Genomic DNA, 24,945 nt, shown 5'->3' with positions numbered 1-24,945 from the left:
TACTGGGTAGCTGTTACCAGCAATTACCAGAAGAGCTTTTCAATACAGTATTCCTGGGTTATCATCATTAGGATGCTTGACACTTCATATAAATGCCCCAAAAAATCAAGATCATACTGATTGCTAATTTGGGATCCGGAAGGAATTTTCCCCCTCTTTAGGAAAAGAATTTGGAATTTTTTTACCCTTACTTTTCTTCCAAAATGCAAGATTTGCTGCACTCAGATCTCGTGTATCTCACCTAAATAATCTTTCTTTGATGCACTTCTGATTGCATGCTGTTTTCTTCTTCTGGTATGCTGCCGAGTCTCCTGAGTATTTCTTATCTAACTAGTGTCTTGCATAGGTATTATAGTGGTGCATATAGCTTTATAGATGAATATCTGCCTTGCTTCTTAGGTCTTGAGATCTACTGAAGGCTCAGATATTTTGCCAAGAGAAAGACCTGAAGACTGGATTGGATATTTAATTGAATTTTCGGGGTTTAAGCTCTGTGATACTTTAGTAGGTAAACTATGCTATAACAAGTAATAGTTACCACCTCTCTTTTTACTCAAATTTACACGTCTGCTGTTAGCAGCACATCTCTATTCCATGAGCTCTTGCCTCATGGTTGCACTGACTTTAAGGATTTGTGGTACTTTGCTAAGCTGACAGAAACAGACCTATTTCAGGAGTCAGTTAAGCAGCCTTTAAATAATGGCTATATGTTGATTTCTTAATGAAAGAAGTAACAGTTCTTTTAAAAGTGGAGTTGTTTCATAAAATCGTTACTCTGTTCATTGACTGATTGATTGATTGGATTAAATTTCAATACGATATTTCATCCAGGTTACAGTTATATATCGCTGTTGGTTGCTTCCCCTCTTTACAATATTCCTTGAATCAAGACTGTATCACTGCAGAAGATGCCACTCAAATATAAAAAAGATTTGAAAATTACTTTAGGCATCTTGATATATTTAATAATTCTCTGAATTAAATTCCATCTCTGTTTGATTGCATTGTGACTTAAATTTCAACATATAGGGCACATAGCACACAAAATAATAAATATATTAGCAAATTTCATGCTTACATATGTTAAAAAAAATACAAATTTGATTTAAAAGGGAGTGGAAAGAGTCGTAATGGAGTGTAACTTCCTCCTTCCATAAAATAACCTAGATAAAATGCCAATGAATCTATATTTATCATCACCATTAAGGGGGGAGAGAGAGATGAATTCTCTGATTTAGAAGGGAAAAAAGATTTCTCAGAATGATTACCTAGTATCAAACATAATGTAAAACAAAGTGTGCAGTTTTCCAAGACTTATAAATAATAATAGAACTGTTGTAACATAACCTCTAATTAGGAGTAAAAGATCACATTTTTAGAGTGAGAATTTAGCCTACCAAGTGTTTGGGCAGGATTTACACAATCTGATTTTGGTTGACAAGAGGTGTGAAATACATGGGACAACAAAACCTGTAGCATCACCAATAGTTTTAAAATTGCTTTAGAATTTATAATACTGATTGGAGTACTTACAAACTATTTCTTAAAAAGGGGTAATATGAAAGAATGAAGAATAATGGATTATTCATGAACAATATATCATGTTTTAACTGTTTTTTTAAAGAGTGTCACATCAAGGTAAAGGTACAGTGGGGTTGGGTTTTTTGTTTTTGTTTTGTTTGTTTTTGTTTTGTTGGGTTTTTTGTTTGTTTTTTCTTTTTTTTTTGTTTGGTTTTTTGGTTTGGTTTGGTTTTTGTTTTGTTTTGTTTTGTTTGTTTGGGGTTTTGTTGTTGTTTTTTGGTTTGGTTTGGTTTGGGGTTTTTTCACTATATGGTATAATGAATGGTATAGTCAGGTTTTATGCTGATATTTTTCTGCATATGAGAACTGATGACTTTTGGAATAATGATAAAACTATGATAAAATTGTGCAGGTCTTGAAAGATCTAAAATGAATTTAATTCAATGCATCTTCACTGGCTATGCAGGATGATTTACTTTAATCATGATGGTGATAAATGAATATTGTCATTTATGATGACTGCACAGTTGCATGCCTTTTAAGTCTTAGGGATACTTTTATGCCCTGCCCCAGATACTACTGCTACCAAAACAGGATGACCTTACCATGATGACACGGAATTCAGGACATAGCTTTCAGCCTATCTTAATTTACTCTCCCCACACTTCCTTACATACTTTAATCAGTCACCATGTTGTTAAGTCTAATGTAACAGAATAGTCACGAAAATGTTGATACTGTTATTGTCTCTTTATCAGGATCACCAAGGATGAGTTGTGTCTGACCAACCTCAATGTTCCATGATGAAAGGACTGGGTATGGCTGAGAGCTCAGCTATTAATCTAAAATTATTTATTATTACTCCCTGACATAAAAGTAAAATGAGAATAGATGTAATTGTCTGAATACTCTGCAGAAGTATGAGAAACAGGAGTTTTGATAACAAAAAAAAGATATGTGGGTATATAGAAATAGAAGACCGGGTTAGCCAATGTTATATGGGCAGAAGTGCCTCTAATCTGTAAAGTAAATTTCCTTAAAGAAATTGTAACTGAACTTCAAAGGTCCTTAATATTTTTATACTTTGGATTCCATATGTTGCATTATCCATACAGCTGGTACATAGATGATGCATAGTCTACTACTGCTACTTGTTGCTCCACTGTCTGAAGCTGAAGCAGTTTGTGGCACTGATTGGAAAAATGCTGATGATCCTAATTCATTACCAACACAGTTATAGACAATCAGATGACAGATTATTTTCCAAGAAGTTAGAAATATGCAGAATTCTATTAATCTGAAGTACACACAGCCCTTTGTGAGAAGAATATCATGGTTATGTATTAATGCACCCGGAAGTTTTTCAGAAAATTTTCCTATACATACACAACTTTATAGCCTCTTTGACACATCCATCATAATATTTCAGTTACATGACTCATTATATTTCTTCCTCAAAGTTTCTAGTTGCATTTACTGTTATTCAAGGTGGCATTTTTGTTCTTCTCTTTATTCAGTGTTCGACCCCATGACTTATTTAGCACACATTATTCAATCTTTGAATTGAAAGTATAATTGTTTTCCTCATCACTGTTTCCATGGTGGTTTTGCTCTAGTGAATGAAAGGTGAATGAATGCTTCATAACTACAAATTCCTAAGATTCAATTTATTACAGCCATCTTTCAGTTTGAAAATTAATCACAGTTTTGGGTACCCACCAGTTTTGGGTATGCAATTTTGATCACTTGAGACCTGACTTCTTCATACACTAATTTATAACGTTGTCCTCATTCAGAGCGGTTTGAATTGATTTTATTTACAATTGAAAACACAACAGTTCTGCAAATCTGACCCCACATTTTCCAGAAAGGTGGAAACATAGTTACAAGAGTACTTCATGCCCTGGATGGAAGACATAATTTTAAACTTCAGGTGTAGGTTCCAGGAAATTCCTTTTCCTTCCCTCTGGACTCTGTCATACTTTACATCTTTTTTTCTCTCTTTCCCCTAGGAGAGAACTAGTTTATCACCTCTTACTTTTTCCTCTTGTGGCTCTGTGCTCCATAGGCCTCCTCTTCCTACCAGAGATGGTCTAACTGAGAGATACATGAGCAATTGTTCTCAACTTAAAAAACTGCTGCCTCAATTTAAGAATGGGAAAGGGGCATAGGTTCCTGAAATCTTGTCTCATTTTTCTACTTATAAAAATTCTGCTTTTAACATGACTGCATTAATGATGGTGTCATCCTGTTTCACAGCCATCACATTCCATCTCTAGTGTTACACATCTTCAAACCAAAAATAAGTGAATCAGGCATCCTACAGACAGCATTTTCTTTCAATGCAGCCTGAGAGAACAAGGCATTGGTTAAAGGCTCTTGTTAAAAATGTATGTGATCATAAAAGCAAAGACTATATTATCATTCATGTGTGCAGACCTTAATTTTAGCATTCCCTAATGCTAGGTATTCTAAAATCTAAGTAAAAATTCAGTAATGTCCATTCAGTAATGTCAGTTTTTTCAGTGTTTGCATACTTACATGTAAAACATATATATCAAAAAGTATAAATACACCTATACTCTCATTTTTAAGTCTATATTGGCTAGCTATGAACATAAGCAAATCTCACTGAAACATCTGGAAATATATTTCAATAGATATTTTAGCACTGTCATTCTTATTGGTTAGCATGAAACACGTGGTCTTTTGAATGAATACATAAATAGCAAATGGATGAAGTTAGAAAGGAAGTCAGAATACACTGACTGGTAGAAACAGGAAACTGTTGTGTCAAAGAAAATAACCTAACTTCCTACTTGTACCAGGTACTTGTATTCCTGCTAAATAAGAACTAACCAGACCAACCGACAGCCAACCTCCTGTTCACTCTCTCCTGAATTTATATGTTATTTGCTACTCGCCACCTGTTATTGCCCACCACCACCTTCCCCCTCATACCTGTGATTCTGCTGTATATGTAGCTGTCTGGACTTAGACTTCGGAAGGTACACCGACCTGGTAGTTCAAACTTCTATATTTCTCATTTAGTCACAGATGAGATTTAGTAGATCCTTGTTTCTTCTCCATAACTATGCATCTGCCTTTCCCACCAATGCCCCAGCCACTGCCAACGGGAAGGGCAAGCTGCTGCCTAAGTTGAAAGCTTTCTACTCCCAGGTGCCACAGGAAATCCTCCCTTCCACCATGACACAAGTTGTTAACATGACTGCTGATTGACAGACGTAATTCTTATTTTATGTCAGAATAAATAGATCAGAGCTTGAGTAAAAGGGAAAGAGGAAAAAACAATAACTAACACTAAAATATGGTAAAGGTTGAAGAGGAGGGGATTTTTTCATTAAATGTTTCACTCTTGTGTCCTGCATACTCATATAAATACCATTTGCAATGCTCCAGTTTGGCAGATATCTAAGCCCCGATGAACCTCATGACTCCAAATGTGTATAGTTGCTGATATTTATCGAGTGGGATAGCATCCAGGGGTGAAAGGGTTGTAAACACCACAGTATTACTTTTTATACACGTGGCAGTGATGGTTGATGAGGCTGGGAAAGATCATGCTGCTCTGTGAAAGCTGAGCAAGCCAGAGGAGGCTAAACAACAGGAAGTAAATCCCAGTTAAGAAAAGCTAGAGTGCATTGTTTGAGATCTGCATAGAAGTCTGTAGGCACCTTGTGCCCATTCCGGTGGTGAAACTATGGTTGGAGGAGTCAGAGGTTGACTGAATTTGTTTTATAGGAAAAAAAGCCTGTTCCCATACTTGCAGTCCAGTATGAAAACATGACAAACAATTAAAAAAATTAATATTCAGGCATAGGAAGCCTGTCAACTGTCAAGCTGGGTAATACTTTCAGATCATTGCAACTGTTGCATATTTTAAATTATCCTGTATTTTGAGACTAGATGATCAATCAATCTTTTTGATTTCCCTCATCTCAGAAAACAGGCAAAATCAGTGATTTACTGGAACTGTAAAGTTTTAAGAACCAACCCAAAATACAGCATGTGATTTCCTCTGAGGAAATGCTAACTATTATATCATAAATTAAATCCTAGATGTTCTCAGTACTAAAATCACCGATTTCAAGGGCTTTCTTCACAATACACACTGTATACTTGACAGTCTAAAAGATCATTAAAAATCTCCAGCATACCTATCTTCCTTAAATGTGGACTTGAAAGACAGGATGGTGTCAGCTTGCTAAATTTGGATCGATCACAGGGTAACTCTACAGTCAGATTTACAGCTGCTAAAGACTAAATCCAGCTGATAATGAGGAAATTTCAAATAATAGTCTGATGCATACATGCCTGCATGGAAATTAGACGTGACAAAAGGTGCTCAAAGAGCCACAGCATACCTGGATCGCTATTGTGGAAGCATCTGTAAGGTGGGGAAAAAAAGAGCCACTTTTAAGTTCATAAGAAATTTTATAGAAAGCTAATAAGGAGATTTTTTGAACAGGTGTAATGTAATGAGACATACAAATCAGACAGGATTTAAGCTGCTGCATTTGGTATTAACTGACTCGCAATATGGCAATATTTTGAAGGTGAGAAAATGAAACTCAAGATACACCAAGCACTAGATTCTCAAAAATAGATTAAATCCCATAGCTTTCAGAGAGACTTTTTCACACCTAATACATGGAAATGGTATTTTGAGAGGAAATTGAAAGTTATTGGCTGGGAGAGAACAAAGCCGTTGCATATGCAATGAACAAAAAGCTGTTTGAAGTAGAGTAATGATCATTTAGAATCAGAAAACCTGGTTCACTTGCATAGAAGACAGATGATGTCATAGCTTAGGATCTGAGATAGAAAAATAGAAGGCTGAGAGTTCACCCACGCACTTCCTGTAGAGGCATGCATTCTAATACAGGTTTTGGAATTCAGATTGGTACATGATGACAAGACCCTCTGTGATAGATGAGCTAAAGCTGACCTTAATATTGGCTCAGCTTTATGTCAGCTTTAGCTGAAGTTGCTGGATTCAGTTACTGAGTGAAATGTGATACGTAGAAATTCAGACTAAATGGTCTAACAGTGCCTTCTGTTTTAAATGTTGGGACAGATTGGCTAGCCCTAGTATAGACATCTCAAGACTGGGCATTTAAGTCTCAACAAATCATTCTAGGCTTCCTTTGCAGTCGACAAAGGAAAATTAATCTCATGCTAAGAAAGGCATCTAAGAAGACTAAGATGAATTACTCTCTGGAATGTTTATCTCTGCTGACTTTAAAAGAAGCCATGGGAACTGGCTGAGATTTACACATCTATGCTTCGGATGTTGTCAAGGCTTGGCAGATTAATTTCTCTTTTCAAGTTGGTTTTTCTTTTTTCACCCCCGACTTTGTGTTTAAAAACATATGGAAGTATTTCCACTCTTGCTACTAAATTCTATACATCCTTAGAGAAGTTAAAAATAAGTGAAATGCCCATTCATTTTGCCTGTTGTTACTAAATTCACTGTTTTGCTGTGTCTTTCTTTTCATCATTACAATATATATAATTTGTAAATATAATTTCAGTACCTAAGAGAAGAGAGTGCTATTTTCACACATAAGTATGTCAAAAGGATAAACCAGACCAATGAAAAATTAAGTCCTCCGTAAAAGAAATGCACAAAAGAAGAGAGTCTGAGAGAGAAACTGGACAAATAACCAAAACCCAAATTCAATACAAGATATCAGCACTCTTGCTATTGAGTGCTATGGATAAGGACTACAAAGAAGGGATCTGTTCAGGTGAAGAATGGATACATACCACGCTTTAAGACTAGACAGATTGTAAACAATTTTTCCATGGTAACCAACTAATAAAACAGTAATAGTTCTAACAGATTATTAGCTCATCAAAAACAGGGACCCTATATTAAAGTCAGTCTCATCATCAAAACTGATCAGAAAATTCCTGTAAAGTACCTAAACCAAGTTGGCAAACCATAAAGTAAGACAGCAGATATAGATGATGATACTTTGTACAAAGTGCCCCTCTAGCCACCCTTCTGCCTCATCTTCTGAGGTCTCCCTGGAAGCCAATTATGTAAGTAACATAGACACTGTTGGTCCGGACTACTTTCCTATTATTTGATAGTTTATAATTATTATTTTAAATTTTGATACAGTTCTTGATATAATGTTAAGTTATGAAAATAGAACCTACCCTGGAGACCAAAAATCTGCATCTGTTGCTTAAACAAAATCTTATCTCAAACCTACCTTAGCTTATCTTTTTTTGCATCTGCAACCCTAATCATGTAGGGCTGCATTCCCCTTATTTACTTATTCTTAAAAAGAGGCAAACTAACTTACTCCGATGAGTTTCTTTAAAAAAAAATCATTGTAGTTTCAGTCTGTAACCAGATAAACTTGTGCAACTCCTTATTCACACACCCAGATAATTTATTATTAAAGGACTTTGTGGACATTATTATGGAAAAACAACTTTATAAATGGAACAAAACTACTCAAGTGTAGAAAAAATTCTCTGATATTTTTATACAACTTAAGAGCACTTGTTTCATTGTTTATCCAAAAAATTATCAGAACACGCAAAAAAATCAGATTATTACTGAAGATGTTCTGAAATGGAACATAAAAAGGAACATTTGAATGCATTTTTATTACAAAATGGGAAAAAATAACATACAAAATTCCAACAACACACATCACAAGCATCTCAGTTGTAGAAGTCTTTTAATCTTTTGTATTAATAATACAAGCCAAGTAATTTTTAACAACATTTCAATTTAAATATTGTAAAGACTCAGACTTGTTTTCAGTATTGCCACATTTCATATACTAAGTTAAGTTCTCTACTGTACAAATAAAATACTGTGTTTGTGTGATTACCACACAGCACTGTCAGGAGTTAAAAGTCAGCACTTTAAAGTTTGTGGTTTTATTTCTCCGGGACTTAATATATTAGTATGTGTGGGTGACTGTCAGACTTTATGGCGTTTTATTACATCCAAGCAAGGGGAGAGAAAGAGAGATTCTGAAATGTAAATTTGACAACTCATTGAAAATTACCACTACTGCTTTGATTTTTCAAAGTATGTGTCCTGTTGCAAATGTAAAACCTTCAAGAAAATTTGAAAAACACTAAAGAGAATGCAGTATGCTTTTGACATTTGAATTCTCCCCCGTTTAGTATAAAGGTACCACCCTATGCCTTATTGTTGTCTGTTTAAATCTTTCATAAAAGATTAACTTGCAGTGTCAAGGCCACTGGCTAACATCCATTTTGACACTGATGAAATTACCTGGAGTGATGCAGTCTCCTGAGGCGCACTCTGTCACAATTAATGAAATATGAAGGGACCAAAGAAAATTTTCTGGCTCTGCATAACAGAGCAGAGGGGAAAAAAGGTAAAACAAGAAACGAGAAGAAAAAAAGAAATAGGAAAACACTTTGAAAAATATAAGTAAAGACAAATTTGCCTCCAAAGTAATCTTCAAATTCCATAGAGGCAGGACAGATTTGCCAACAGTCATGGTCTGGAATAGTATGCAAACAGCATTTTGGCATTTCAGTCATGGTATAATATTCTAGAAAGGCAGAACAACAGATGATAAATGACCTTTGTTGAGTTAAAGAAGGAAAAGAATAAGGTTCAAGGCCACTTCTCCTTGTCAATACCTAAGTCCATCTGGCTTCTTCAAATCCCTCTACAAAAGCAGTCTTCCCTTATAATGAAGCTGAGAATGATGGCAGTCATTACACTTGAAAAAATGAAAAATAACTGATTTTTTAATTTTTTTTTACACAAGGGCTCATAACAGCATATGAGTCAGATGGAAACTACACTGAAGGCAACAGGCTTCCAGTAGCTCCAGAGGACTTTAGATCAAACTGTGTGAAGGAGCATACTTGGGAGTTCTGAAGCCAGGAGACCCTCAGTTACTAAGGACTTTGCCAGTTAGGAGGGATGTGTTAATACAAAACAAGCTACAGATATAAACTACTACAATGATCCTGGTATAATCTCAATGCTATGGACAACTGCATTCGGGTATAGGAATCTCTTTTCTTTTTAAATGCAATTCATGAGGAAAGAATGCACTGTTAAGCTTGCCCTTGTACTAGAATAAATAAGGAGGAAGGGAAGGTGTGATTCCTGTCCAGTTAGCTAAGCTTTGCTGGGACAAGAATGAATAAATCAGTGTTGTTAACCTTCAGTTCATCTGCTAAATATTTTACCCAGCCATCACACATACATATAAGAATGCAGTGAGCAACCTCAAAAATACAAGGTACTTTTTTATGCAGTCCTATCTTTTCCATAGCCATTTATCTATTGCATTTAAAGGATTATTATCATTATAATTTCAAAGGCGTGTATCAGGCCTTTATCACCACTTTAATCATCTACAGAGATCCAGTGTTCGAAGGATCGTGGTTCTGGTTACTGAACATGCAGCTCTCTGCAACCTCCTTGAGCTCGCCTTGCACCTCCTCATTCACTCGGTTACTTCGGAACATTGCACTGCTTCCTAATTTCCAGAACCTTCACCACAGTAGATTTGTCATATTAAATATTAATTTTGTTAATTTTAGGGTTCAAATGCATGGTGGGTTTTTTTATTATTATTTTTAACAATTAAAGTAGTTCTCATGGTTTTGTTAATAATATTCATTCCCTTAAAGTCTTTAAAATAATTGTGGCTAATGGGAAAGATGACAGCAACTGCAAAGCAGAGCAAGTCTTCATCTGCTGGGTACAGTGTAGTTCAGACACATACTAAGTACTGTGTGAAATTACTGAAAAATCAGTTTTACTCTTTTTACTTATAATCCTTACAGTAAACAGATTTTATGCTATCACTTCAGAAAACAGAACTAATAAAGAAAATGCAGAAGGACTGATGTAACAGGCTTAAAAGCAAACTTTTTCCTATCATTCTAGTTGGAAATATTATTTCCAGCATAAAGACTATGAATCAGGATTGAAAAATAAAGTTAAATTAAATAAATACCCATGTATTTATGCCAAACAATGAGATTTTGCATCATTGTGAATTTAAAAAAATAAATAATTAGGCTTCTGATAAACTCCCTTCCATCCTAATATTTCATCATCTGTACCACTTACACAAAATCTAGGTAGAAAATGGAAGATAATTTCTAGGGTCTTTATGTCTATTGAGCTATATGAATATAGGCATTGCAATACTGGTCTGTTGAAGAGCTCTGCTTATTCCAGTGGTTAATCAGAATCCCCAGAGATTCATAGTACTATCCACAAAGTATGATTTTACCCAGAACTGCCAGTACCATTCTCAGAGATATATCAGTGCACCAGAACATACTTTTTCTGCTTATTTAAAAACTTTCAGCATTTCACACATTAATTTTTTAATGTAAGTGATGTTGAATTCTACCAAATGATAAAATACAAACAAATTTAGAGTATGAAATAAGAATTTCACATTATAATTTTGTACACGAATTTCTAAAGAAACTTTGGTAAAGTAATGAGGATCAAGTTGTTACGCTTCAAAGAAGACTGATCATCTTAGATACCTTCATTTTAAGGTGCTCCTAGTTAAGTATGTGCCATGAGATGTTTCTGCAGCACAAGTAGGATGATTGAAAGTTTCTTAAATTCAGTGCCTAGCTGAATGCCTATAAGCCCTTCTCAGAGTATTATGTAAGTTGTAGCACCAGCAGTCACACAGACAAAACTGAGAAAAAGTGACACACAATTAGGTTCTCAAACAAAAGAGCATTTGATTTTATGAGAGCACTACCTTATTAGAACAGAGGAGGACCCTGTGAACTACCAACCTGTCAGTCTTTCCTCTGTGCATGGGAATACCGCAGAACAGATCCTCCTAGAAACTATTCTAAGGAACATGGAGAACAGGGAGGTGATTCCAGAGAGCCAGCATGGCTTCACCAAGGGCAAGTCCTGCCTAAACAACCTAGTGGCCTTCTACAATGGAGTGATCATAAGAGTGGACAAGGGAAGGGTTACAAATGTCACTTACCTGGATTTCTGTAAAGCCTTTAACACAGTTCCACATACCACCCTTCTCTCTAAACTGGAGAGAGGTGGAGTTGATGGGTGGACGGTTAGGTAGATGAGGAATTGGTTGAATGGTCACACCCAGCGGGTAGCAATCAATGGCTCAGAGTCCTGATGAACACTGGTGACAAGTGGTGTCACTCAGGATTCTGAATTGGGACCAGTGTTATTTAATATCTTCATTAATGACATAGAGGGATCAAGTGCACCCTCAGCAAGGCTGCAGATGACACCAAAATGAGTGGTGCAGTTGACATACCTGAAGGACAAGATGCCATCCAGAGGAACTTTAAAAAGCTTGAGAAGTGGGCCCATGGGAATGTCATGAGATTTAACAAGACCAAGTAGAAGATGCTGCACCTGGGTTAGTAGAACCACTGTTACCAATACAGGCTGAGGGATGAACAAATTGAGAGTAGCCCTGCTGAGAAAGATTTGGGCATGCTGGTGGATGAGAGGCTGGACATGAGTCAGCAATGTGCACTTGAAGCCCAGAAAGCCAGTTGTATCCTGGTTTGCATTAATGTGAGGCCCCCTCACCAAGGGACGTGATTCTGCCCCTCTACTCCACTCTTCTGAGACCCTACCTGGAGCAGTGCATCCATCTCTGGGGTCCCCAGCACAGGAAGGACATCGACCTATTGGAGCAGGTCCAGAGAAAGGACACCAAGATGATTAGAAGGATGAAGCACCTCTCATATGGAGAAAGGCTAAGAGAATTTAGGTTGTTCAGCCTGGAGAAGACAAGGCTTTGGGGTGACCTAATTGTAGCCTTCCAGTACCCAAAGGGTGAAAAAGATGGAGAGAGACAGTTTACAAGTGCATATAGTGACAGTGCATGGGAGAATGGCTTTAACTGAGAGTAGGTTTTGATTACATTTTAGAAAGAAATTCTTCCCTATGAGGGTGATGAGGCACTGGAACAGGTTTTCCAGAGAATTTGTGGATTCTACATTCATGGGAGTGTTCAAGGCCAGGCTGGATGGGGCTTTGAGCAACCTGGTCTAACAGAAAGTGTCCCTGGCCATGGCAGAGGGGTTGGAACAAGACGATCTTAAGTCCCTTCCAACATAAGTGATAAAATGATTCCATGATTTTAATAACTGAAAGATGACTTTCACTCAGTACTCCCCCGGCAAAACAGGCTTGCATCTTGTAACAGACCTGAATTACACATTAATTCTAAATAGTCTTATACTACTGACTTCTGCCATGAAAGAGATCTTCCAACCTTGTTTAACTGAGCATTTTTAGTGTTACCTATCATTCAACTCTGAAATCTATTTTTTAAAAAGGTAATTAAGCTGTAGTAATCGATCCATAAAAGATCATGAATCAGAAGAAAATTTCCTATCACTCTTCTTTTTCCTAGACTAGAAAGCATCTTCTAACTTTCCCCTTCACAGAGGGATAATTTCCCCAAATCCACAAATATCAGTGGCATGAAAACATTATAGAGCAAAACTTTTCAATTTATGTCCTAAGCCAATATTTAAATAGTTGGACAACTCAGTCATCAAAACCTATGTGACCTACAGCTGTCCATCTCAGGCTGTAATACATTTCAGCTACTGCAAAGAATGTCCTTGTAGAAGTCATATGGTTGAAATCAAATGAATGCCACATCTCAAAACGAAAAGCCAATTGGGCAGACGACAGAAACATCCAGTCGTTGGAGGAAACCATTTTCACAGAACAGTCTATCACTGTTCTCTCTATCCCTCAAGTGAGACCTATAAAATACCTTCAACACATGAGCCTGGAAACTAAATCCCATTATTATACTGGACAGTAAAAGTTATGGACTGAATAAAGATATTGCACATTCCATTTTTCTCAGTGACACCCTGCCAGCTAGCCCTGAATGTTTCATAGGTATTCATCACCTGCTTTTGTCAGCTTCATGCAGAATAATGATCTTCCCACCTCTGCTCTATTATCCTCCCCTTCTTCCACAAACTGCCATACACCCTTTTCTCTCAAATTGCTTTACTGATTAGCAGAATGACAACCAAACACAACTGTTTCTAACTGGTAGCTAATTTTTCACTTTTCTCTTTCTGGTTCACATCTCAACAACATGTTTTAGTACCTCATTTTAGCTCAGTCAGTCAATCCAACAAAAGCCACTAATTTTCTTCTTTTTTTTTTTCTGATTATGTTGTGATAATATATGGGTACACGGCCCCACAAAATCTTCCTGGATTGATTTAACAAAAGGTTACCAGTTAGCTCTGCAGTTAGCTCTGTTCGGGGTAAAAAGTTAATGGGAATTGAAGATATGATATGAAGGACCATGAAGGATGTAGGGAACTATTTATTTTCAGTATTTCAATGTACCAAAACCCAACTTCTTTGCAAAATATATAGGCACTATGCCCAACTATGTTTATACTGATTAGCCTGGACTCAGGTGCAAATACAGAAAAATATTTGAAACAAAATGCTTGCATTTTGTTTTTTTGATTGAGGTATTCGATTTGAAAAAACATACTGAAACCACTGGGGTTCTGGAAGTGTTCAAGACCAAGCTGGCTAAGGTAATGATCAGCCTGCTCTAGTGGAAGGTGTCCGGGTCCACGGCAGGGGTGGTGGAACTAGATGATCTTTAAGGTTCCTTCCAAACCATGTTATGATTCTATGACTCTACAATACTTGGCAAGTCTGAGAATCAAATCCATCTTTATTTATTACAGTTAGTAACATCTTCAGAACCATTTAATTATGTTTTGAAAGTGACATATCAGATGAGAATAAATAAAATGCCTGAATTCCCATTACCAAAAAAAAAAAAAAGGAAAAAAAGTAGCACCAGCTGTCTCCAGACAAAGTCAGATACAAAATAATAACTTTCTCTTTGCACCACCTGTATTCAATTTCTAAGGCATGTCTGCCATTTTATGTTAATGAACTCTTAACAAGATCAGTTCACAGCTATCTGTGTCTCTACCTTGCAACAATTCAGGCTGTATCACTTCAAAAAATGCCATTCAAAGCAAGGCAACATAAAGCAAATTAAAACAAATGCACAAGATTAGAGATGACATTTTGAAGTTTGCTACAGCTTACAATAGATACCTCCATGCACTTATAAATGTAAGACCAGTGTGATCAAGTGTACGTGAGTCATGAATCAACACAGAGCTTGCAGAGGACACCCCAGTTCTTCTTCAGCAGCAACTCTATTGTGTTACCACACACCTAAATTTACTGAATGCTTTTGACATCTCATGGTGCTCACATACTCTTTCATTTAGTCATTCCCTACTATGAAAGAGATTGAGAGGGTTAAGTATAATCAACACTTCTGCTGACTGAAAATCCATGTAATGGAAAGCAAGCCAACAGAGGAGTCAGTCTTTCTATAGCAATGTAGCAGAAGTCTCCAAACAATGAGACTAAAGTCACAGGTAACTGCACTAAAGATCATTCCTAAGCAGAACAGATAAAGTAGAAAATGTACATGCTGCTAAGTTGCTTAGGCATGATTTTCTAAATTCCCACTTCAGAATAAAGAGTCTCAAAGTACGTGTATCAAGGCATAAGTATTTAACTAAAAATAAATGAACAAGGATAAGCCTCTGAATCTTACTGGATATAGTCTTCCTGCCTTGTATAAATAAAAGTCTACTTTGATCCAAGTCCTTCACACATGGTATCAAATCATATCTGCCAGAATAGTAGGAGTTTGAAAATAGAACAATGTGTGGCTTAAGAATCAGAATTTCTGAAGCAGAAATTAGAACCAAGGGAGAGATCGCCCATTAGTTCAGTATTAAATGGAGCCAATTTAGGGGAACGAAAACAAAACTAAATGAAAACCAGAAAATTATCAGATCAGAGCCAAACACTGTGGATTTATTTTAGTCCCTCTGTAGTCAAATAGAGTATTTATTTTTCCTCATTTGCAGTACAAACTTTGCTATTAGTAATGAATATGAGTTGTAGTCTGATTATAAAAATTATATTTTGTCTTAAGATAGATGTACAGTTTGTAAAACAGACAGCTTTCTGTTCCAGTTTATTATGAAGAATCTAAAGTCACTTACAGATAAGCAGGTAAGTATAACTGAATCCTATCTGTATAATGTAGGGAGCGGCTGCTGGGAACCAAGTTGTCTATAAGATCATGACAGACTCAAAGGAACAAAACCGACACGGACTTGGGAGTATGGAAAACACTTAGCAAATCAATCAAAGCCAATAAACATGTCAAAGGCAAGAGACTGTCAAGAACCTAAGACACTTTGTGCCAGGTTAACTGCAGTGAAATAGGCAGCAATTTGAAATGATGAGTAATGCATGAGTCATAAAAGCATTCCAGTAGCTCTGTATTGGAATGTAATGAAACCATAGACTCTTCCAAGTAGCACTAAGGACTAGAGATAGGACAGGTTTGTCTGGCTTACTGAGGGTAATAGACTGTGCTCAAGAACTTCACTAATTAAAAAAGGAAAAGAACATCTGAAGTTAGAATTCATGCTGTCAGAGGCTTGGAATCTTGACAGTTCCTCATGGCAGCAAGTATTCATGAAGGAAAAGACATAGACCTCTGAACCATAAAAAAGCAATGTCCTTATACTCGAATCTACTTTTATGCATATCAACATCTGATATTTTTTTTCTCCTTTCACAGATGCTCTATCTGAACTTCAATTTTTAAAGTCAAAAATACCTCCTTACCAGTTTGTTTACTCTCTCTGACTAGCAAAAAAGAGTTATTCTCAGTTAGTTGACACCATACCACTGACAATGCTACCATTTAGGCCACATTCTATCACAGGAAAAACATGAAAAAACTGGGTGTGCATAAAAAAGTATGCACAGGTGTCAACATTTAGTACAAACACAAATTCTTCTCTTTTCTGTAAAAATTACAAGTATCAGTGCTCTTTATTTCCAATACCTGCTAAGAAAGTCACAGTTCATTTCTCATATGTTCCCAGAGGAGATTCCAGTCTTAGCTTAAGTACTCTGACAGAGAATGCTATAGCAAATACAGACAGGACTGAAGCTGGCAGCATTCAATATCACATTTGGTGGGAGAACAATTATCTGTCCTTTCACTCCTTAGCTTGAGTTCTTTGAGTATTTCAGATTATCACTCAAATTTTTAAATAGTAACATTTCTGTGATGAATAGCAGTTTCTTTCCTTTTGGGTCCTTAGTGTTCTTATTTGATCATTTCCCAGATAACATAAAATCTTGCATTGTTCACTTCTAAACAACTATGTGTATTTCACATATATTGTGCATGATGGTTTGCCTATTTTTGTTGTGAAAATCTTAGTAAATCTTATTAATTTATTGGAAGCATAACACTTTTAAAAATTGTAATTATTATTTTCAAGACTGATTTTATTTTTTCCCCCTTCTGTTTCCAAATACTCTGAGGTCTTAACATACTTACAAACTACTTGCCATTATACTTCAGGGTCACTTTCAGATTATAAAGGTCTTGCAATGTTATCTCTTCACTGAAATATATATTAATGATTTCCCACAGTTGCTAAACTAAAGTGTCTAGGGCCCTTCAATATGGCCTTTTATCTGAGATATGGGCATGATTCTGGTTGAAGCAACACAAGATCTACGAGATTCACATCATTCTGGTCTTGCAGCTAGAGGACAGGCAGAATACCACAGGCAACTCACAGACAACTACATCAGGGCAAAAAAAAAAACAGACATGAAGGATGAGATTCAACCCTCAGGTGAAGATACCCAAATTTATTTACATGTCCTGGCTCCCACCATCATCAGCAGGGCTGAAAATTTTAATTAACTTGCCCAAACATAATTATTGAGCACTACTTGAAATTCAGTAAGGTACCCAGCCTTCCCTTCAGCTGCTACTTCAGAAGTGCCATAAGCGCATAAAATGTTCCAGACTGCCCACATTGGCTCAGGCAACACTTAACACCTATGTGCAGGAACCAGAAGGTGACCTCAGCAATTCAGGCAGGGCCTTGAGAGCAAATCCTTGATGTTATTTCAATCACCAAAGCAGTGTCTACAACCTTCTGAGATGTCAAGTATGGACATGGAATTGAGATGAATAAATAGGTTGTTGGACTGCATTGCCACGTGCTAGACCTCCTTTGACTGTGATAGGAATTTACACAGTTGGCTCGCTTGTAAGCGTCTGTGTAGTACACCACTAAATTTAAGCATTCTGGTTTGAAACTGAGTCCTATCTAAGAAATACTGTTCCTAAACATAAGCTTCTTGTATGTACAGTACCATGGATGTCGAATGACATTAAGCACCTATGTTTAAGCAACTCTATCCTTCTCTAAGAGTGTAATATAACTTCAGTGTCAATTCAGGTGACTAAATAGAAATGTCCAGTATTATTTGGAATGTTCTAAGATGCTCAAGACATACGATATTATGCCTGAGGGCTGTATCAAGGTGTACGCTTTTCTGAAGTAACAGGTGAAGGTCAAAAAAAGTAGTATGGCACAAGATAACTAAATATAGGTACTTTAATTAAGCCATCTACACTTCATTTTTCAGCATGTTCATAGAAGTTTTAGTTTAGAACCACCCCAAAAATCATGCATGGCTAGATGCCAAGAAGCAAAATGTTCCAAAACATAGACAGAAAGCCCATAGAGAAAACCAACAAATAAATTTATATTTTCTCTATCCTGTACTTCCAAACATCTATTAAAAAAAATCAGCTAAATTTATTAAAATACAAGAAACAGAACCTCAAAATTTCCCATTTATTATGAATTAATTGATCTACAATCATTAGTTGTCCATTCTGAATGACATGTTAGGACCTCAATGTAAACATCTATTGAGACTAATCTACAGTTGGATGAGCTCTCCAACTAACACCCTCCTCATTTACTACCTTGCATCACTTCACACAGGCAGATTTTGTTCAGACACTCTGAAATTGCTTCTTTCAGAAAACACGGGTTAATTAATTTTCTTGCATGCTCTAGCTGAGCTGCAGCGATATGCCTAGTAGACAAGGAACCCATTCAAAGCTTTGTGAAACAATTTATAAGTACTACTCTTGAACTGCCTTAAGAGATATGAAGCAAGGTAGCACTAATAATAGTGAAAAATTTTACTAGTAATAAAAGATATTCTATTAAAAAACCCCAAACGAACAATAAAATGGCCAGCAGCTAAACTAAACTGCAGTAAACTTTTTGATACACTCACTTCACATCACTATAACCTTTTACCTTTTCCCTTGGTCATACATTTTGCTGGCTTCCAACATTATAACCTTCTGAGAAATTAAAGGGTCTGCATAATGGGCACTTCTTGATTTCTTACCCTACTTCATCACCTTTTGAAGAGAAATCACCCAACCAAGGGTGTCAAATGTGGCACAAGCACTAGCTCACTTCATTCCCAGAGGCTTCAAGAACTTTCTCAATTTCATGCTTCTTTGCACAACTTTATTTACACTAAAACCATCCTGCTATGTGCTTAACAGCGAATACTTGCTCTTGATCTCCCAGCAAATCTTGGCTAGATTATCTCAATACTCTGTGAAGCCTTGACTCTTTGCTATAGACTGTGGCTGACATATCAGGTGAAACACAAGTGAACTGCATAATGGAAGTTAATGTCCCGTCAAAATGGGGTCAACAGGATACAATCAAACATGTGTATATCATCTACTCACAGTGTGCAATCTTTTCTTCAAAACAGTTTTCAGATTTAAAGTGGATGCTGTAACACATGTAAGTCACATACATTGGTGGCATGCTGCTAATTATCTTTTTGAAATTCAAGTTAGTGGCTCAGAGAGACATTTTCAACAACTGTCAGATTAATAAAAATTAATTTTAAAAAACTTCTTTTATTTTTTTTTTAGATTTTAAAATCTAAATTTAAAATCTTGCAGTATCTCGGCAAAATTTCCATGAATAAACACAGCTACAAAATATGAACCCAGATACTACTGAGGCTGCATTTGACATGCTTAATTACACTGGCTTTTTAAAAATTACTTTTATGCTGTTTGACTGTCTCTGTAAATTATCAACTCAATTCAATCATTCAGCATACTGTCTCCATAAAATATCTTCATGCATATATGTGAAGAAACAGATTTTCTTCTTGAAAGATAAGTTTCTTTAGCACTCCAAGCTTTAAAAAATTCAGTAAACATCACTGAATACCTATCTTTTATACAGAATATAGAGCATCTCTTCAAAGCTCTTATTTAAATATGTTAACTACTTAGACACTTTTCTAATGCAAATTGGCAGGAATTGAAAGACACACTGAAAAGCACTTTTGCTGCATGCCATTCAAAGTTAAATGTACCTGCTTTGTACTTCTATAGAAGTACATCTATTTCTTACTTCCCTGGAACTTTTCTCACAAGAATTTAAATTACAAGATGAAAGAGAATACTTGTATTTCATAGTGTGATGGAAGGGACCTGGTTCAGTTTCTGTCTTTGCTCCTTCTGACACAGGAACAGCTGTTTCATTCAAATTAAACAGACAAAAATCTCAGCCATATAGTAAACAACAGTACAAAATGACAACTCTATTATAAAATAGTGCTGAGAAATTTTCGTTTCTATCCATACAACTGCATTTTCCGAAGCTGTTTGTCTAAATTGAAAATGCTGATGAAACTCATACTCAGTGTTCTAAGTACTGAAATATCCCAAGATGATTACACACTTCCATCTATGTAAAGCTATACTTGAAGTTTTTGATCTCTTACACCAACTTTATTTCTTACCTTCACTATCACAGAACATTTTAATAAGCAAGTGGCAAAAAAAAATAATTGTGGAGATAATAGTACTTTACATTTACAGTTCTTGCAAAATATCTTCCAGTTTCTTGTAGAGATGTGGGAATTTCATTGTAAATCAGGTGTCTGTAGTTGTCAAAGACTTCTTACAAAGCTTTTTGAAAACCCTTCAGAAATTTTACTGCTTTTTTCTCCAATGACAATAGAGACCGTTGCACAAATAAGTGACATTAAAGCATCATGATCACAACATCAGAGAATGGTTGAAGTTTGAAGGGACCTCTGGAGGTCAACTAGTCTGAACCCCTGCTGAAGCAGGGCTATCTAGAGCAAGTTGCCCAAGTACTCATTTATTTAAGAGTGCCAGTACTCATTTACTCTCACAGTCAAAAGTGTTTTGTGATGTTCAGAGGGAACCTCCTCTGTTTCAGCTTGTGTCCATTGCCTCTAGTCCTGTCATCGAGAGGAGCCTGGCTTCATCCTCTTTGCACACTCCCTTCAGATATTTGTATACAGTGACAAGCTCCTCCTCCTGTCCCCAGCCTTCTCTGCTCCAGGCCAGTCTCAGCTTCTCCACTTACGTCCAATGCTCCAGCCTTTTAATAATTTTAGTGTTTTACACAGGACTTGCTCCAGTATGATCACGTCTTATACCTCCACGGGCTTTTCTGCAAAGCTGCTTTCCATCTGGTTGGCCCCCAGCCTGTGCTTGTCCATGGTGTTGTTCCCACCCAGGCACGGGGCTTTACACTTCCATTTGTTGAACTGCATGAGATTCCTGTTTTCTTTATCCTTCTTAAAACAAATTGTATTGGGATAACGCTCTGGAGAAATACAACCAAAAGGTCAAAGCTATCAGAAAGCTTAAACATCTTGGTATGGTACTATGACCCTTTGAAAGAGCTTAAGGGATTTTACTTTGTAAACTTTCTATGTTTGTGAAATTTCTTTCTTCAATATCAAACCCATGCCTTCTTCCTACTGTTATCCAAAGGTAAGACTGTTTAAATATGTAACTAAATAATGAAAAACTTGAGTTAAGCAATGGAAAAAGAATCAAAATCCCATACCTGAAATAGCATAAAACTTTTCATTGTCTTAAACCAATTTTTGAAGAAAAAACTTTTGTCTGCAAACCCATGTGATATTTTTAAAATCACTCCACACCTCAAAATTTTCCATTTTATTTTTTTTCTGTATGAAGCCACGTGATCATCATTTTTTTATGTCATATATTGTCACATGATAAAAAACACAAAAATCATCATGTAACAGACTTGCATCCAGTTATATGAAGGAGAAAGAAGCCACAGTACAAATCTTCAGTATTTAGGTAAGATAAGTTGTCATAGTTTTTCAGATCTTCCTTAAAACAATCTAACTCCATGCTCTGACTTCACTGCCTTGAGCTACAGACCTCTCTGTATCTGAAGGAATTTTTCCAACATCTGCTGTTGTTGCCTCAAGTTGCCTCTTGAGCATCTGCTAATTTGACATTTGTTAGTGCGATTTCTTCTCATTTTTTCTCTCTGTCTGTACAGACACTAAAAATACAAAAATAAGACAAATTCCTCTTCGGGGGAGTAAAAACTGGACAACAGTCTGTTATCTTGTTTATCTGGAAGCCAGGAATTAGATTACAACGGCAATTTGAGTTTCTTCATTTAGCAAAGTGACTGTGATATGTATTCTATTTGACGTGGCATTACCTTTCCAGCCTGGGCCTTGTTTTGCTTTATTTCTAACACCAGTGGTCTAATGACCAGGTTGCTACAAATTGAACTTGTTCTAGCTTTAGATCTGTGCAATTCTGTGGTGACACAGAAATAGTTAGCATAATTTTGACTGATACACACATACACACTTATATGTAACTTAAGGAGATTAATTGCAAGCAGTAGTTCTGTATTGAATGAATATTATCCACAGCTTTAAAACATAAAAGGCACAGAACAAAGTATCTCTGTCTCTAGAATAAAAAGTTATTTAGAGCAGTGCAAGCATAGGATGATAGCATGGAGGTGCTGACACAGAGGAGGATAAGAGAGGTCTCAGAGCTACAAATAAATCACCATTGGTCTATTCCTGGTCACTGTAGGGGTGCAATCTCAGGAGCTAAGTAAAGTTCAAGGGCAACAATGAACAAAGGTCAAGAATACATATGTAGAATCTTACATAAAGTTTTAGCTTGTAAGCTAATGAAGGAAGAACAAGCAGGCAGACTCAACAGAAGATTTAGCAAAATTTGCAAGCAAATCCTTCCAAGAAAAGCCAGGAGCATGGAGGGGGAATTCCCCAGCACCAGTAGTGGCCTTCTGCTAGTACAAAGCTGGGACACTGACATCATTATTGAGGAAGACAAGTGCTGATGGCCATTAGAACCAGAGGAGCAGAGGAAGGGTAAACATAACCCCAGGGAAAAGAGGCGCATTTACACATGTACCCAAACTGGGATGGTGAGTGTAACATTTTAAGTTGTATTAGTATTGGATATTTTTCTATGATTGTATTCTTTTCTGTAATTAGACCAGGATAACAATAATTATTTGGTTAAACCGGTAACATTTGTAACATACTCACCATATATTACTGGCTTAGTATAAAAGGTGTGATTTTGATGATAACAAAATTTTGCATGCAACACTGCATTTTTTTAAAGATAATAACAGCCCTGAGCTGTCTTTCTCTGAAAGGCTGTAAGCTCCCTTTCAAAGAATAATATTGGCCATAGAGGTTTTGAGGTAGACAGGGTATCCTTCCACAAGTTTGGGTTTTTTTAAACTCCTTCACATATTTTCATGCTGTAAACATCTTTCTACTATGATTTTCTGCTCCTTGTGTTCATCTGCCTTCTATTTCAACATTTGGAAATATTTTACATTCAATGACAACACTAATACTACTTTTTTTTCTTTCACAAAGAAGAATTTCCTCCACAATGCCTTATTGCCCAAATATCTGGAAAATTGACTTTGGGATGGAATACCTGACATATGGGAAACACTGATCCATCAAATCAGCAAACTAGTTCAGTGTGCTAAAAGCAGCAAAATGTAAACACTGCATTCAGCTTTCTTTTGTGAAAAATATAGGGTTCCTATAGAAAAGTAAAGAAAGAAACGTAAGAAAAGTAAAGAAAGAAACCTAAAGAAAAATATTTTGAGAATTTCAGGCAATGTGAGTCGACTCAGAAAGAAAAAAAATGAAAACAAATAAAGTGGGATTTATTTTTTTAAATGGGATTATTTTGGGCTTTATAATTTCTCCAAAATTCTATTTTAAATATTTTTAAAAACTCAAATTTCCCACAAAATATTTAATTCAAAATTTTCATTTTAAAGCTATCAATTCTCAGATTCATTAAACATTTACAGAAAAAAATATGCTTTGTTCAACTGCTATGTCCTCCCTTCACCTATTCTGTCTAATCAGCTTTCAAACAAAAGGAAAACTATAAACGTGATTAGGATAGGACAGGACAGGATAGGACCAGAACTATACCTTTCATCTTCAAGGAATGCATGCCAGCAATACTTTAACTTTAATCACCTTTCTATATCCCGCTGATTCCTGTGAGATAAAAGTGCATGCTTAAGCAACAAAGATGCATTCTGTCCTAGATCTTTTTTGTCCCTGTGTAAATCAAAACATCTTTAAGCATCCCCCTTTCCTCAACTGTGAAAGCTATCTGTATGTCTATATAATAGTCTGCATCTATGGATTAAAAAAAAAATAGAAGAAATAAAGAACATAATATTATCAACATCATTATGAAAATATTAAAAATAATCCCACCACGGCAAAATATGAAATTTCTATTAACTTCCATTCCACTCTTCAGGGAGTGGAAGAACATCCTATCCCAGTCATGAAATTAAAAATCAGGACATCAAAATATTGAGGAAGTAGTCCAGAAAGAATATTTTAATAAATTCTTCCATCAGATTCTGAAAGTCTTCTAATTTTCTGTAAGGAAGATATTTAATACACTTATTTATCACAATTTCATAGCCAGTGGGTTAATTGTGGGAAAAACTTAATTTGGCAGTATTTTAATCTGCACATATGAGGATAATACATATGAGGCAAGTTTATAAAAAAACGAACAGATAATATATTAATTCTTGCTATTCCTAGTGAGAATGTAATCATATACAGTGGCATTTAGTGCCATCTTCCCAGTTTCTTTCATTCAACAGACAAAGTGGAGACTATCCATCTAGAAAAAATGTCTATAGAGATATTTCATGGACAGTTAGAGAAATATAGTCAATGCCAAACACTGCTTACATGCTGAAAATAGTATTTTGAACATATACTTTTAGATGTCTGTGCATTTGTGCGACAGAGATATATTTTCATTTTCTTGTTTGTCACTGTTTCTCACCATGACATGTCTTGGTTTTAAAACATAAAAAGTTTTTTTCAGAAAAAAAAAGGAAAAAAAATCTTATTCATTCCTGCAATTATTTTCAATAAGCATAATTGCAGAATTATTTTATCATTTTTTTTCTGAAATCACAATTTCTAAACAAAATTTGTCAGGGTTTGAGTTTTAGTCTGGACAAAGTTCTATTGACTTAACTAGGACTGCACTTATCAAGGAACAAGTATACAGA

General features: G+C 36.0%; 1 protein-coding gene across 2 annotated transcripts in view; it reads right to left on the bottom strand.

The window, feature by feature from the left end:
• Nucleotides 1-24,945, bottom strand: part of GPC6 (glypican 6) — a 769,083-nt gene that overhangs the window by 480,454 nt on the left and 263,684 nt on the right. The gene's annotated exons all lie outside the window — the stretch shown is intronic.

Source organism: Pipra filicauda, unplaced genomic scaffold, assembly GCF_003945595.2.
Source record: "Pipra filicauda isolate LSUMZ 115617 unplaced genomic scaffold, ASM394559v2 scaffold24_size8852520_pilon, whole genome shotgun sequence".
Classification (NCBI taxonomy): Eukaryota; Metazoa; Chordata; class Aves; order Passeriformes; family Pipridae; genus Pipra; species Pipra filicauda.
Note: the sequence above shows the minus strand (reverse complement) of the source record. Positions and strands in the feature narration are given on the sequence as shown.